The following is a 15,917-nucleotide window of genomic DNA, read 5'->3' on the forward strand; positions in this document are numbered from 1 at the left end:
TGCCATCCACTCTGTGGTAAAGCTGACAAGTTATCTGTATTCTTCAGATCAATTTGATTACAACGAAACCTCATTACTTATCATACATATTCTCCAGTAACGTTTTTATTTTTCTGTCTAGCTGTGTGATGATCGGTTTTTATCATCACCATTTTTCTAACCAAAAATAACCCAAAATACTGAAATTTCGCATTTTTTTTTCTTTTTACACTGATCGCTGTGTGGGATCAAAAACATTACACTGTATTGCACAAATCCGCGTATGGCAATTCCAATGTTTTATCTTTTTTTTTTTTTTTTTTTTTTACGAAATGTTTTTAAAAACATTTTATAACTTTTCTGATACCTTTTCTGACACTTGATTGCTCATACAGATCAATGTAATGTGTTGAGTTGAATTGATCTGTTCTATCGGTAACCAATTAGTACAGCCTATAATAGAAGATCAGTGGTGGCAGCCATGGAGGCCAAGTAAAGTCAAAAAGAGCAGATTGAGCACCCTGGAGATTGAGCATCAGTCGCATACAGGGGCGGGCATCTGCCCCCCGGGCCGGTCTTCCCCTGTACATTAGAGGACTGCGCTGAGGCTGCTTAACGCCCCAGCGCTCTCCTCTCTGACTCATAAAGAAGCTGCAGGGCCGGCCTGGGAAACGGGCTGAAGCTGCTGCTCCCCCCCCCCCAGTCGTTAAGCCCCGCCCCCTGTGGACGCGTACCATGTTCCTCCTGGCCCTGGACTTCCTGCCTCTTCTGAAGGAGTAGAGGACAGCAATGGCGGCAGGGCAGCACAGCCTATTATTCACATCCAGTCACACTCACTGACTGTTGGCTGTGAGGGGACCATAGGTGCCCTAGCTCCAGCTGCCCCCAGCAGGTCCTGTATGTGTCCTCAGCAGCTGCCTGTACTACTCCCTGTATGATGCAGTGTGGTGAGGAGGAGGCTGGCTGCTAACCTCCAGCTACACAGCCTCCTCCAGCTACAGGCTCCTGCTTCCTGTCAGGTACTGGGCTGTAGATAGGAGGGAGGTCGGGACAGAGAGAAGGGGGAGTCTGCAGAGCTGAGAGAAGCACACACAGTCTTCTAGCATTGTAGCCGCTGCCCTGTTCCCCCTATAGCTGCACCCTCTCCCCCAGGCTGCTTTGCCTCTCTCCACCTGTACCTGTCATGTACAGTGTGCTGCAGAATCATACAGTACAATATACACCCATACAGACCCATACAGTACAATATACACCCATACAGAACCAGACAGTACAATATACACCCATACAGTACAATATACACCCATACAGTACAATATACACCCATACAGAACCATACAGTACAATATACACCCATACAGAGCAATATACACCCATACAGAACCATACTGTACAATATACACTCATACAGAACCATACAGTACAATATACACCCATACAGAACCATACAGTACAATATACACCCATACAGAGCAATATACACCCATACAGAACCATACTGTACAATATACACTCATACAGAACCATACAGTACAATATACACCCATACAGTACAATATACACCCATACAGAACCATACAGTACAATATATACCTATACAGAACAATACGCACCCTTACAGAACTATATGGGCCCCATTGATATTAATAAGGCACATCTGGGTTCTGGCATGGTGTCATTTGAACAAATAGGAAACAAAAGGACAGAGAGGTCCTCCTGGTGCAATAACGCAGTGGGCTAGTGTGTCTATTCCAGTGGGAAATGGACGCACTCACCTTGTGGAGTTGTGCAAATGATAGGCACAACTCTACTGTAGGTAAATGATGTCAATCAGACAGGGACCGCGCTATCCCTCGGGTTGCAGCCACCGAAGGTGGGTAGAAACATGCAGAGTTGTATCTCAGAAAAGATTACAGGAACCAAAGGAGAACCCGTAGGAGGGTCAGCGCAGGTCGACGTCCAAGAGACCAGTGAAATCGCATTAGGAGCATCACACAAAGATGTGACTCAATTGTTCTGTTTAATATCGCAACGTGTTTCGGTCTGTCACTGACCTTTATCAAGGTCTGAGATACAACTCTGCACATTTGAACAAATAACAATAGTACTGCAGGCTGCACTATTTTGTTGGGTATTTTGGACATGAACTGCCAAAGCCTCACTCCCCTCCCTGTCCCCAAAGACTTCCATTATGTGACCATTACAGTCATGTGACACAGAGCTGAGGGAACATACAGAGCATGGACTTCTCTCAGTTTGTTCTGATTAATTGCTGTCTAAACATTCACACTCTGACCAATAAAAAATATTTATATGTTTTTATGACATATGAAACATTTTTTTCTAGTGACATTGCCCAGGAAAACTCCAGTGATAATATAATTTTAGACTTCTAGCAAAAGTGATAAAAACTATAGTGAAAATACAGAAACCCCAGTTTCCCAGCATATTGTATTGTAGTCAGTATGATGTGGTCATCCAGCTTTCCCACTATCTTATATTTAGTATGATGAAGGTCACCCAGCTTTCCCAGCATCTTGTGCTCAGAATGATGGAGGTCATCCAGCTTTCCCACTATCTTATATTTAGTATGATGAAGGTCACCCAGCTTTCCCAGCATCTTGTGCTCAGAATGATGGCGGTCACCCAGCTTTCCCACCATCTTATACTCAGAATGATGGAGTTCACCCAGCAACTTATACTCAGTATAATATGGTCACCCAGCTTTCCCACCATCTTATACTCAGTATAATGGAGGTCACCCAGTTTTACCAGGATCTTATACTCAGTATAAGGGTACAAACACACACACCGTATACGCAGCGTATTTACTGCTGCGATACGCAGCAAATACGCAGCAGATACGCAGCAGATTAGATCTAAATAACTGAACACAGCATCAAATCTGCTGCAGATCTGCTGCGTATTTGCTGCGTATCTGCTGCGTATACGGTGTGTGTGTTTGTACCCTAATATGGTCAACCAGCTTTCCCACCATCTTATACTCAGTGGCTGGTAGCCTCAGGGAGCTGAAAAGTAGCTCTATACTGTGCAGCTGAAAACAATATCAGCACAATTGTGCAAATTGGTTCCCTTTAAGGAGCACTCCAGCCCTTATTACCCTCCTCACATCACTGCAGGGACGGTGGATGGCACCCCAGGAATGTACTGCCCTGCTGGTCATTTGTGACCAGCGAGTTCCTACTGCTCTGTGTGAAGGGGCCAAAAGTCACTTTGTCAATGTAAGTCTATGGGACTATGGTTCCGTGTCAGTGCTGAGCCGTCCCATATACTTATACAGGAAAGTGACTTCCGACCTCTTCACAGCGAGCAGTAGGAAATCCCTGTTTACAAATGAATGGAAGGGTCGAATGTGTTATCCGAACTGTCAGAACATTGCCGCTGGAGGAAGTATTGGAGTGGCTGCCATCTACCTTCCTCGCACTGATGTGGGGAGCGTAATAATAAGTGAGGGCCAGAGTGGTCCTTCAATGATGGGGCGCTAGCTGGCTTCTCATGGGCCACTGCTGTGTGCTTGCCCCCCAGGCTAAAATTTGCCAGCCAGCCCCTGGGCGCACTGTTCACTGGTCCTGACTTTTGGGTCCAGCAGCGGTGTGCACATCCATCATAATGTGTGTTACTCTAACCACCTTTCAAAATCACCTCCCCTCTGCTCAATTGCCTTCCTCTCCTACCCTCTCAAGCTTCACGCTTGCTCAACCAATTGGAGCTCTGCCGATGTTAAGCTGGGGGCTAGCCTAACAATAAGATAGGTGCTAGGCCAGCCATTAGCAAGGAAATTATTATGTGACATAGAAGTAAAGAACTGCACAGATTCTGGTGGGGAGGGGGGAAATGTACAGTGGTGCCTTGGATTACGAGCATAATTAATTCCAGGACAATGCTTGTAATCCAAATCCACTCTTAAACCAAAGCAAATTTTCCCATAAGAAATCACTGATATGCAGACAATTGATTCCACACCCCAAAAATAATGATTTTTTTTATTCTGAATAACATGTAAAACAAATGAAACAAACAATGAGAAACATCTGAATATGTCATAAGTTACTGTACAGTATAGCAGCATGTGGAGTATAATGTACAGTAAGTGCATAAAAATTAAAAAACAGCAGCAGTTTGTAGATACAGGATGGAACTGCAGATTCCCATAATGCGGTAGCATAGAACAACAGGCTAGAATAGAGAAGCAGGACTGCTGTCAGAGGTCTGTGTGGTCACATGACAGCAATGGGAAATAAGAAAGGGGTGTGTGTTTAGCATGGGCCAATCAGGAAGTGAGAATCACAGAGCTGTGAAGGAGGACAGTGACAGAAACTTTATATACAGCAGTTTGAATGGTTGAGTGTAGGTGCAGACACATTACTAGCAGAAGTGAGTATAGCTGAATGTAAATGCAGGCAGATTAAAGCAGCAGTGTGCAAAGCTGAGTGTGAGTTCAGGCACATTATAGTAGCAGTGTGTATAGTGGAGTGTAAGTGCAGGCACAGTATAGCAGCAGTGTGTATAGCTGAGTGTAAGTGCAGGCACAATATAGCAGCAGTGTGTATAGCTGAGTGTAGGTGCAGGCACATTATAGCAGCAGTGTGTATAGCTGAGTGTGAGTGCAGGCACATTATAGCAGGAATGGAGAGGATGGGATACACAAGTTCTGACAGAGACTTCCGTTAGTATGAAGGAATGAGCGGGGCAGATGTGGGCACATAAATGCAACGCTCTCTGTCTGGGGAAAGAAGGGTTACAACTATAGGCTGGGTTCACACTATGTATATTTGAGGCTGTATTTGGTCCTCATAGCAACCAAAACCAGGAGTGAATTAAAAACACAGAAAGGATCTGTCCACACAATGTTGAAATTGAGTGGATGGCCAACATATAACGGTAAATAACTTCCATTATTTCAATACAACAGCCGTTGTTTTAAAATAACAGCACATATTTGCCATTAAATGACGGCCATTCACTCAATTACAACATTATGTGAACAGAGCCTTTCTGTGTTTTCAATCCACTCCTTGTTTTGGTTGCTATACAGCCTCAAACATACAGCCTTAAATATACGTAGTGTGAACATAGCCATAAAGAGATTACCTCCACAGTCCTGTCCCCTGAAGTAAGCCCCAGCCTGAAGTGGATCTGCCATGATTTGAAAGGTAAGAGAGACTTCCTGGGTCAGAGTACAGTGCTGTAGACCATGTTATGCAGGCCATGCCCCTCCCCCACTCCTGCTCCCACCCAGTACAGGGAGTCTTAAACCAAAGCAATACTCTTAAACCAAGTTACAATTTTGAAAAACTTTTGAGCTCTTCTTGCAAAACACTTTTAATCCAAGTTACCACTGTATTAAACTGAATCCCTGCTGATTCTGCGCTTAGGAGTCCAGTGGACGGTCCTATCAGCGACTGATAGTTATCTCTCTATGTATACTCATACAGGTCAGCTGAATGACGACTATGTTCTGTATACTGTATACAGTGCTGTACTGCTATATAACCTGGGTGTATACAGCAATGTACTGCTATATCCTGGGTAGGGTTGGGCCATATGGCCAAAAAATAAAATCTTGTTTTTAAAAAAAAAATTTTTTGGACGATTCTCGATTTAAATCTCGATTTTTTTGGTAAATTAACAGCATTTTTTTCCTTGCAGCGTCAGATACTATTTTAACCCCTTCACATCAGCAATCTGTATATATACGTTCCTATTGCACATGCCCCGTGCAGTAGGAATGTACATATACGTTCCTGCTTTGACAGGGGTTTGTGACGCTCTCATCTGAGTGAGGCACCGGAGATAATGAGAATTAGCTGCGATCCCGCAGCTGACCCCCATTAACCCCTTAGTGACCGCCGAAACGGCGGTCACTAATGGGCCGGTGCCGCCGCTATATTTCATCTCCCCCCACCGTGAATCCACGGTGGAGGGAGATGAAATAAGTAAAATCAGGCCCCCAGACCGGCCCCCCTAGAGCCCCGATCACTAACCCTCCCCTCCCCGCGGCAGATCCAAGATGGCCGCCGCCATCACTGTGAACAGAGTATATCTGTTCAGTGATCTCGTTGTAAAAATGAATGAAAACCCCATGCTCTCCGCCGCCGGAGGTAGAGGAGAGCATGGGGCAGTCATCGGGGACCCCCCTTGTGGGGTCCCGGTACAAGCGATCAGCGGTATATACTATATACCGCTGATCGCTTGTGCCATGTGCCGCCGGCACTTTTTATCCCGTCACCATGAATGGTGACAGGGTATAAAAAGTGATGTCCCCCACCCCCCAAGTCGCCCCCCACCCCCCCGTCACCCCCGTCCCCCAGTCACCCCCCTACCCCTTAATACATTACCTGATCCTGGAGCTCCTTCCTCTTCGGCGTCCTGGCTGGTTATGAAGTGCGCATGCGCTCCACAACCAGCCAGCTCTGAAAATTTTAAGTGGCAGAGACCAATTTGGTCTCTGTCACTAAACTATGATTACTGTGATAGAAAATATCACAGTAATCATAGTAATACAGTGAAAATGAATGTGTAAAGTACAAAAAGTGACAAACATACAAAAAAATAAAACACACACTTTTTATTATAGTAATAATTGCAGTTTACTCTCAAATTACCCCTAACCCCCCCCCAGATTACCCGTAACTACCGCAGCTAGCCCGTAACCACCCCAGGTTGTCCGTAATCACGTCAGATTGCACGTAACTCCCCAGATTACCCGTAACCACCGCACGTTGCCCGTAACCACTGCGTGTTGCCGTAACCACCGCACGTTGCCCGTAACCACCGCACGTTGCCAGTGACCCCCTCCAGATTGTCCGTAATCACCCCAGATTGCCTGTACCCACCCCAGATTACCTATAAGCACTTCAGTCTATCCGTAACAATTCTAGATTGTCTGTAACCCCTCCAGGTTGCCAGTAACCACCGCAGGTTGCGCATAACCACCCCAGGTTGCCCATAATCATGCCAGATTACATGTAACCCCCCAGATTGCACGCAACCACCGCAAGTTGCGTCTGACCACCGCACCTTGCCTCTGACCACCGCACGTCGCCTCTGACCACCGCACCTTGCCTCTGACCACCGCACCTTGCCTCTGACCACCGCACCTTGCCTCTGACCACCCCAAATTGCCAGTGACCCCCTCCAGATTGCCCGTAACCACGCCAGATTACAGGTACCCACCTCAGATTACCCATTAGCACTTCAGTTTATCCGTAACCACAGCAGGTTGCCTGTAACCACCCCAGATTGTCTGTAACCACCCCAGATTGTCTGTAACCACCCCACGTTGCCCGTAACCACAGAAGGTTGCCTGTAACCACCCTAGATTGTCTGTAACCATAGCAGGTTGTCCGTATTCACCCCAGGTTGCCTCTAACCACCCCAGGTTGCCTCTAACCACCCCAGGTTGCCTCTAACCACAGCAGGTTGCCCGTGACCACCCCATGTTGACCGTATCCACCCCAGATTACCCGTAACCACCTCAGACAGGGGCTCTGCAAACGCACCTGGCGCTCAGAAACTTCTTCAGAAAAATCTGTACGGAAAATGCTAATTGGCGCTCCTTCCCTTCTGAGCCCTGCTGTGTGCCCATACAGTGGTTTATGCCCACATATGAGGTACCTTTTTACTCAGGAGAACCTGCGTTACAGATTTTGGGGTGAATTTTCTCTCCTGTTCCTCGTGAAATGGAGAAGTTTCAAACTAAAGGAACATATTATTTGAAAAATTTTAGTTTTTCATTTTTACTGTCTAATTTTGAATACTTTCCTCTAACACCTGTGGGGTCAAAATGCTCATCCTACCCCAAGATGAATTCTTTGAGGGATGTACTTTCCAAAATGGGGTGACTTATGTTTTTTTTCTCTCTGCTGACACTACAGGGGCTCTGCAAATGCACCTGGCGCTCGGAAACTTCTTCAGCAAAATCTGCAATGGAAAAGCTAATTGGCGCTCCCTTCCTTCTGAGCCCTGCTGTGTGCCCATACAGTGGTTTACGCCCACATATGGGGTACCGTAGTACTCAAGAGAACCTGCGTTCCAAATTTTGGGGTGCGTTTTCTCTCATGTTCCTTTTGAAAATGAGAAACTTTAATCTAAACATATATATTTTGGGAAAATTGTAATTTTTCATTTTTTTACGGCTTAATGGTGAATACTTTCCTCCAGCCCCTGTAGGGTTAAAATGCTCATTATACCCCTAGATTAATTCTTTAAGGTGTCTAGTTTCCAAAATGGGGTCACTTATGGGGGGTTTCCAGTATACAAACCTCCTAAATCAACTTAAAAAAAGAACTGGTCCCTAAAAAAATCAGTTTTGGAAACGTTCACGAAAATGTGGTAATTTGCTGATAAATTTCTAAGCCCCGTAACACCCTAAAAAAGTAAAATACGTTTATGAAATGAAGCCAGAATAAACAGGACATATCAGTAATGTGACTTAGTAACTAATTTATGTGATTGAAATTCTCTGCTTCTAAAAAAGAAAGTCATAAGTTCATAAAATGCTAATTTTTTTAAATTTTTTATATTTTGATGTTTTTCACAAAAAACACACAAAGTAGTGACCAAATTTTGCCACTAATATAAAGTGCCATATGTGACGAAAAAACTATCTCAGAATCGCTAGTATACGTTAAAGCATCACTGAGCTATAAGAGCATAAAGGGAGACAGGTCAGATTTTGAAAAATGAGCCTGGTCTTTTAGGTGCAAATAGGCTTGGTCTTGAAGGGGTAATGACGTTTAAGACAACTGTATTGCATCCCAGTGTAACAGTGCTCCCCCTGTAAAAGACAAGCCCCCTCTGTGCCCCCATGTAGTAGACAAGCCCCTCTGTACCCCATATAGTATAGGAGATCTTCTTTGTGCCTCCATCGTGGTAGGTTGTAGTAGTGAAGGTATAGTGGATAAGGGGTGTAGTAGTAGTAGTACAGGTACAGATGAGGGGAATAGTAGTACTACAGCATGAGTCTCCAAACTGCATCTCTCCAGCTGTTGCAAAACCATAATTCCCATCATGCCGGACAGCTAAAGCTTTGGATTTGGCTGTCAAGTAATGATGGGAAATGGAGTATTGCAACAGCTGGATGGCCGCAGTTTGGAGACCCATGTACTACACGTAAAGATGAGGGGTGTAGTTACAGTACAGGTATAGATGAGGGGAGACTGGGGCAGCTGGGGTTGACTGAGGGGGACTGGGCACACAGCCTTCACGCTACCAGACACTGCTGCCCACCCTCATATATCGGGCACATAAAGATCCAACCCCTACACACATTATATGGTAAAATAACCCTGATGATAGGTCCGGCCATCTTGTATCAGATGTGTATGAGCAGCTTCATCCTCACTCACTGCTCTGTCTCTAAGCAGCTGATCGAGAATAACAGAATGAGATTCCATCAGCAATGGACCCTATGAAAGCCAGTGAGGTCTCCGGTATGTGAGCAGAATAATGGATGATACAATGCATGTATGACTCCTGACCTGAGACCCCACAGTACACAACAGCTCTGCTCCACCCTGAAAAAAATAGTCCCCACACTTCTTCTCCTCAGTCCTGTAATCTAATCTCTGGCCAGGATTGTAAAATCACAAGCAGTGAAGTGCGATCATCCACTAGGTCATAACAGGCAAGGAGCGTCCATCACCTACAGCCAGGTCTCTGTCAGCAGTGTGACATCCGGCGAGCTGCTGCAGGGCCACGCCAGGAACACTCCCCGCAGGAGCAGTGGCAGGGCTCCGTGGAATGCACTGAGCACATGCAGGAGGAGGAGAGATCACATCCTGCACTCCTCACAGGAAGGGATGGCCATGAGGACCTCCGCTGCACACCTCACAGCCCGCCACATTCGAATCGAATTGAATTTATGATTTTCACAAAAAATTAAAATCGATTCTAAAATTCTGGGCAAATAAATTCAATTAATCACCCAGCCCTAATCCTGGGTGTATACAGTACTGTTCCTCTATATATTGTTCCATACCTCTATACACTGGGTATGCACAGTGCCTCATATATAGAGTAAGAGTACAATCCTTACACTGTACTGTATATAGAGGTATACCTCACTATATAAGCAGAGCACAGTCTATATCGACTATAAATACAGCACATACACATGATATAGACCTACAGCACATTCTATACCATACATTTTTATAGTGTGTACCCAGGATATACACTATACAGTAACCATCCCTGTCAGCTGAGCATTGAGGTAAGTAAGCCATCCCCGCCTTAAAAGAAATTTCAAGCTAGGCCAACCAACACAATGGCCACGACACACTTATACAGGAGGAGAGGACTTGTGTGTGTGTGGGGGGGTCTGTATACAGGGGGAGGGGACTGGTGTGTGTGTGTGTGTGTGGGGGGGGGGGGGGGGGGTCGTCTGTATACAGGGGGAAGAGGACTGGTGTGTGGGGTCTGTATACAGGGAGAAGAGGACTGGTGTGTGGGGTCTGTATACAGGGAGAAGAGGACTGGTGTGACCCCCCCCCCACACACACACACCAGTCTTCTCCCCCTGTATACAGACCCCCCACACACCAGTCCTCTCCCCCTGTATACAGACCCCCCCCCCCCCACACACACACACACACACAAGTCCTCTCTCCCAGTATACAGACCCCACACACACCAGTCCTCTCCCCCTGTATACAGACCCCACACACACCAGTCCTCTCCCCCTGTATACCGACTCCGCACACACACACACACACACACCAATCCTCTCCCCCTGTATACAGACCCCCCACACCCCAGTCCTCTCCCCCTGTATACAGACCCCCGCACACCCCAGTCCTCTCTCCCTGTATACAGACCCCACACACCAGTCCTCTCCCCCTGTATACAGACCCCACACACCAGTCCTCTCCCCCTGTATACAGACCCCACACACACCAGTCCTTTCCCCCTGTATACTGACTCCGCGCGCGCACACACACACACACACACACACACACACCAGTCCTCTCCCCCTGTATACAGACCCCCCACACCCCAGTCCTCTCCCCCTGTATACAGACACCACACACCAGTCCTCTTCCCCTGTATACAGACCCCCCACACACCAGTCCTCTTCCCCTGTATACAGACCCCACACACCAGTCCTCTTCCCCTGTATACAGACCCCCCCCACACACCAGTCCTCTTCCCCTGTATACAGACCCCCCACACACCAGTCCTCTCCCCCTGTATACAGACCCCCCGCACACACCAGTCCCCTCCCCTGTATACAGACCCCCCGCACACACCAGTCCTCTCCCCTGTATACAGACCCCCCCGCACACACCAGTCCTCTCCCCTGTATACAGACCCCCCGCACACACCAGTCCTCTCCCCCTGTATGCAGACCACACACACCAGTCCTCTCCCCCTGTATACAGACCACACACACCAGTCCTCTCCCCCTGTATACAGACCACACACACCAGTCCTCTCCCCCTGTATACAGACCACACACACCAGTCCTCTCCCCTGTATACAGACCACACACACACCAGTCTTCTCCCCTGTATACAGACCCCACACACACACACCAGTCCTCTCCCCCTGTATACAGACCCCACACACCAGTCCTCTCCCCCTGTATACAGACCCCACACACACACCAGTCCTCTCCCCCTGTATACAGACCCCACACACACACACCAGTCCTCTCCTCCTGTATACAGACCCCACACACACACACCAGTCCTCTCCTCCTGTATACAGACCCCACACACCAGTCCTCTCTCCCTGTATACAGACCCCACACATACCAGTCCTCTCCCCCTGTATACAGACCCCACACACCAGTCGGGACATACTAAAAAGCATGAACAAAAAGAATGAAGAAAAAGAATGAACATTATTTCCTATAGGGAGACATCTAAAATATGGTTTTAATTGGTTTAATTAGTTAGAAAGACCAGGAATGAACAGTATTTTTCTGTAGTGCTCAGTGTACTGAGTGTATGTACTGTAGAAACCGATGTGTAATACCTTACCTGTGCAAGGTACATCTGGAATGAATAGGATAAGTAGTGAAATTAAGGCATATTCCATCAAAAAAAGAGGTGTAGTTCTTTTCCCATGCAAGATAGACCAGGAATGAACAGCATTTTTATGTAGTGCTCAGTGGACTGAGTATATAGACCATAAATATTGATGTGTTTTACCCTACCTGTGCAAGGTACACCTGGAATGAATAGGATAAGTATTGAAATTAAGGCATATTCCATCAAAAAAAAAGCTGTAGTTCTTTCCCCGTGAAAGATAGACCAGGAATGAACGGCATTTTTCTGTAGTGCTCGGTAGACTGAGTATATATACCATAGAAACCGATGTGTAATACCCTACCTGTGCAAGGTACACCTGGAATGAATAGGATAAGTAGTGAAATTAAGGCCTATTCCATCATAAGAAGAGGTGTAGTTCTTTCCCCGTGCAAGATAGACCCGGAATGAACAGCATATATCTGGAGTGCAAAGAGCGTTTGTACAATAGAAACTGATTGGTAATACCTTATCCGTCCAAGGTACACCTGAAATGAGTAGGATACGTAGTCGATGCAAGGGCAGAGAGATCCATCCTTCTGGACAAATAAGAACCCTGCTCCAGCTAAAGAGGAAGACTTTCGGCAGAAGCCCTTTTGCAGGTTATCCTTGATGTACACAGACATGGCTTCAGTTTCCGGATCAGAGGGTGGATACACTCTACCACGAGTGGGCGTAGCACTGAGAAGTAGATTTATAGGGCAATCTTATGGCCGATGAGGTGCTAACATGTCAGCCTTCTTTTCTGTGAACACATCAGCAAAGTCCTGTTACTGGTCTGGGAGACCAGGCAACGGCTTGGAAGAGTCAGAAGGTGGTGGAGGTTCCCGGTTGTGAGAGGTCTGCAGACATCGTCTGAAGCAATCTGGCCCCCAACGCAAGACCTCCCTGGTCTTCCATTCAAGGCTAGGGGCGTGCAGCTGTAGCTAAGGGAGACCCAACAGGGTGGCAGAAGAGGAACGGGACAGAATGTAGGTGATCTTCTCTGTACTGGGACTTGCCAGAAGTTTGTCGAGCAGGACCACAGGGAGTAGCCACTTCTGGACCAAAGATGCTGCAACGAAGTTGTGTGCTGAGCCGGAATCCAGGAAGGCGGTGGACTGGAATCGCTGTCCAGAAGAAGCAAAGATCGTAATCGCCAAGGACAGGCGTGGAGAGGAAGCATTCACACCTAGGGAGGCCTCTCCTACCTGGCCTAGGTGTAACAGTTTCCCGTCTGCTGAGGATGTTGAGCACAATTCAGGTGGAAGTGGTTGGGTCTAGCACAGTAGAGGGACAGGTTTTGCTCCCGACAATAAGTTCTCTCTTCTGCCGTCAAACGACCTATGTCCACCTGCACGGGCTCATCGGAGGCTGGCGGGGACAAAGCAGTAGATGGTCTTTTGAAGGCAGTTGTATACGGCGAGGACATACCAACACGTTCTTGACAAAACTCCTCTTCCCTTACGGAGAAACGAACATCGATCTAAGTGGCCAAGTGGATCAGGTCATTCAAAGAGGAAGGGAGGTCCTGGCTGGAAAGCATGTCCTTTGCCCAACTGGAAAGGTGGCGACTAGGCAGCATTATCCCTGTCGAGTTTGTGAGCCAGCGTGCTGAACAGTTTTGCATACTACCTGACAAAGGAGCTGTTTTTTGTCCCCGCCAGCCTCCGATCAGCCCGTGCAGGTGGACATAGATCATTTGACAGCAGAAGAGAGAACTCGTTGTCGGGAGCAAAACCTGTGCCTCTATTGTGCTAGACCCAACCATTTCCACCTGAATTGTGCTCAACATCCTCAGCAGACGGGAAACTGTTACACCTAGGCCAGGTAGGAGAGGCCTCCCTAGGTGTGAATGCTTCCTCTCCACGCCTGTCCTTGGCGATTACGATCTTTGCTTCTTCTGGACAGCGATTCCAGTCCACCGCCTTCCTACATTCCGGCTCAGCACACAACTTCGTTGCAGCATCCTTGGTCCAGAAGTGGCTACTCCCTGTGGTCCTGCTCGACAAACTTCTGGCAAGTCCCAGTACAGAGAAGATCACCTTCTACATTCTGTCCCGTTCCTCTTCTGCCACCCTGTTGGGTCTCCCTTAGCTACAGCTGCACGCCCCTAGCCTTGACTGGAAGACCAGGGAGGTCTTGCGTTGGGGGCCAGATTGCTTCAGACGATGTCTGCAAACCTCTCACAACCGGGTGCCTCCACCACCTTCTGACTCTTCCAAGCCATTGCCTGGTCTCCCAGACCAGTAACATGACTTTGCTGATGTGTTCACCGAAAAGAAGGCTGACATGTTAGCACCTCATCGGCCATAAGATTGCCCTATAAATCTACTTCTCAGTGCTACGCCCACTCGTTTTAGAGTGTATCCACCCTCTGATCCGGAAACTGAAGCCATGTCTGCGTACATAAAGGATAACCTGCAAAAGGGCTTCTTCCGAAAGTCTTCCTCTTTTTAGCTGGAGCAGGGTTCTTATTTGTCCAGAAGGATGGATCTCTCTGCCCTTGCATCGACTACGTATCCTACTCATTTCAGGTGTACCTTGGACGGATAAGGTATTACCAATCAGTTTCTATTGTACAAACGCTCTTTGCACTCCAGATATATGCTGTTCATTCCGGGTCTATCTTGCACGGGGAAAGAACTACACCTCTTCTTATGATGGAATAGGCCTTAATTTCACTACTTATCCTATTCATTCCAGGTGTACCTTGCTCAGGTAAGGTATTACACATCGGTTTCTACAGTACATACACTCAGTCTACTGAGCACTACAGAAAAATACTGTTCATTCCTGGTCTTTCTAACTAATTAAACAAATTAAAACCATATTTTAGATGTCTCCCCATAGGAAATAATGTTCATTCTTTTTGTTCATGCTTTTTAGTATGTCCCACACCAGTCCTCTCCCCAGTATACAGACCACACACCAGTCCTCTCCCCTGTATACAGACCACACACCAGTCCTCTCCCCTGTATACAGACCACACACCAGTCCTCTCCCCTGTATACAGAACACACACCAGTCCTCTCTCCCTGTATACAGACCCCACACACACCAGTCCTCTCCCCCTGTATACAGACCCCACACACACCAGTCCTCTCCCCCTGTATACAGACCCTACACACACACACACCACTCCTCTCCCCCTGTATACAGACCCCACACACACACACCACTCCTCTCCCCCTGTATACAGACCCCACACACACACACCAGTCCTCTCCTCCTGTATACAGTCCCCACACACCAGTCCTCTCCCCCTGTATACAGACCCCCACACACCAGTCCTCTCCCCCTGTATACAGACCCCACACACACCACTCCTCTCCCCCTGTATACAGACCCCACACACACACACCAGTCCTCTCCTCCTGTATACAGTCCCCACACACACACACCAGTCCTCTCCTCCTGTATACAGTCCCCACACACCAGTCCTCTCCTCCTGTATACAGTCCCCACACACCAGTCCTCTCCCCCTGTATACAGACCCCACACACCAGTCCTCTCCCCCTGTATACAGATCCCCACACACCAGTCCTCTCCCCTGTATACAGACCCCACACACCAGTCCTCTCCCCCTGTATACAGACCCCACACACCAGTCCTCTCCCCCTGTATACAGACTCCGCACATACACACACACCAGTCCTCTCCCCCATGTTATTGTATATACTGCAGCTTCCTTCCCTCTGTTTCTGCACAGTAAATGGTGCAGCAGCTCACTGCTCTTACTTCCTGCTTGTAAGGGCAATACAGCTCCGCCCCTTCTGCTGACGTCACACTCATAGGAGAGGATACACTCTAGCGTCTACCAGTCACTGATGCTGCAGCCTCCATCTTGTCCCCGCTCTGTACAGCCTGCACGTATGTGAATCCCCGCCCCTTCCTCCGAGA

General features: G+C 47.5%; 1 protein-coding gene across 1 annotated transcript in view; it reads right to left on the reverse strand.

Annotated features, from left to right (window-relative positions):
• WT1 (WT1 transcription factor) overlaps positions 1 to 15,846 on the reverse strand; it is a 134,120-nt gene extending 118,274 nt beyond the window's left edge. Inside the window, exon 1 of the mRNA XM_069965783.1 lies at positions 15,756 to 15,846. The gene's annotated coding sequence lies outside the window, so the exon portion shown is untranslated. The remainder of the gene's footprint in view (positions 1 to 15,755) is intronic.
• Between the last annotated feature and the right edge of the window lie 71 nt (positions 15,847 to 15,917).

This window comes from Dendropsophus ebraccatus, chromosome 4 (genome assembly GCF_027789765.1).
Source record: "Dendropsophus ebraccatus isolate aDenEbr1 chromosome 4, aDenEbr1.pat, whole genome shotgun sequence".
NCBI classification, from domain to species: Eukaryota; Metazoa; Chordata; class Amphibia; order Anura; family Hylidae; genus Dendropsophus; species Dendropsophus ebraccatus.